The sequence below is a fragment of the Chiloscyllium plagiosum genome, unplaced genomic scaffold (genome assembly GCF_037043375.1).
Source record: "Chiloscyllium plagiosum isolate Xiang-an unplaced genomic scaffold, Cpla_swu_hap1 HiC_scaffold_42, whole genome shotgun sequence".
NCBI lineage: Eukaryota > Metazoa > Chordata > Chondrichthyes > Orectolobiformes > Hemiscylliidae > Chiloscyllium > Chiloscyllium plagiosum.
Window position 1 is genome coordinate 97786078 of NW_028270180.1, and position 1805 is coordinate 97787882.

Here is a 1805-nt window from a genome sequence, read left to right on the forward strand (position 1 = left end):
GAGTCAAATGTGCACAAATATGCTGACAATTCACACTCGTGGGAGCGCATATTATGTTGAGAACGTGGCATTTCGCACAGGCATGTAGATAGGTTGAATGAATGGGGAATAACTTGTCAGATGCAGTTTTATGTCGGCATTATGAGGCCATGCACTTTGGTCGGAGAAGTCAAAAGAAAGAACACTATTAAAACCGAGAGAAAGTCGAAGAAACGTGTGAGCCAGAGGAATCTCATGCCTGACACAAACATGTTTAGTATCATATTCTTTCCCTAACAAAAAGGATGTCTTCCTTTCCGAATGCTCACAATGAAAGAGATGGTTTCCAAGGAAAGTAAAAAAACCCTGAAACAAATAGCCTAATCGAAAACAAAGGAAAGAATTGAGTCGTTCCAATGGACAACGTTGATGCTTATGGCTCTCTAAAATTTGTTTATAATGGAGCTGGAAGTGGGAATTGGGGTAGCTGGGGAGTGAAATTCAGGTCACCCATGATTACTGTCATCCTTCGTCTGTCTTCCTCATTGTTTTGTATGTTTTACTTCGCATTGTGGTTACTGTGAGTGCGCTTGTAAACCACACCGCTGTGACTTGTTTCCCAGGCAGTTCTTCAACACGACTCGGAAGAATTCAACATTCTTTTCTCCTGAATCTAGGTAATCTCTAAACACTGTGCAAATATCACCAGAACCTCGACATTTTCCACGCCTGTCTGCCTTCTTGCAATATCAATTGATCCATCACTGTGCTCCTGTTGCACAAATCAAGAACGAACCAAACCGCATCAATTGCATCGAGGCTGCGAGCGCAGGTAACTGCAGCCGCTCCCCAGAGTCCTGGCAACTGTGTGATCACAGAAGCACACATTGTACAGGCAGGAAACTCACAATAATTACAATGCCAGAGGCCGTGCCAGGAATGGCACCTGAGAAACAACTGAAACACTCTTTTGAACTACGGACCTGATTATATTTCTCAATCAGCAATCGAAGTTTACATTGGTTATATTAACTGATCCCTCACTTAAGCAACCAACAACTGCTGCAAACGGAGGAGAAAATGAGGACTTTAGATACTGGACATCAGAGTCTAGAGTGCGGTGCTGGAAAACACAGCAGTTCAGGCAGCATCTGAGGAGCAGGAGAACCGATGGTTTGGGCATGTGCCTGATGACTTGCTCATGCCAGAAACGGCCATTCTCCTGCTTCTTGGATGCTGCCTAACCTGCTGTACTTTTCCAGCAACACCGTCTCCATTGCTGCAGACTGTCATACAATCCAAGCTTCCAGCCGCAGAATTAGCAACACTCAGTGTAATGAGTCAACCTATTGAAGACACCGGCAGTGGTGCTTAGTGTCAAGTAGATCTTCATGAATGTGTGTCGTGAATTGTCTGTCCTGTATAATGTTCCCTAGTCTCACGACGTGCAACATTGTTTGACCATATTTGTATTGTACATGATGGGGTTTGGGTCCATTGTTCTGGTGAGTTGTTGTCTAAATGTGGCTTTCGGTTTATATTCTCTCATAGATCCGAGTAGTCAAAGGCTGTCCGTTCCGAGACATTTTTGCTTGATGTGTTGGGTCTTGGCATGCCCTCCTAACGTTGTTTGTCTGCAAGGAATTTGCGGGAATATCTATTGTTGCAAAGCATTTCTGGAGGATCCAGTAAACACCACAATCAATTGTACAGAGTGGCAATGCACAGACATGACGAGGTCAACAAATTCGACCAGAACAACACAACAATAATTGGACAATAGTGGGCAGCCAGAGGTTTTCTAGAATGACGAGACTCATCCAATG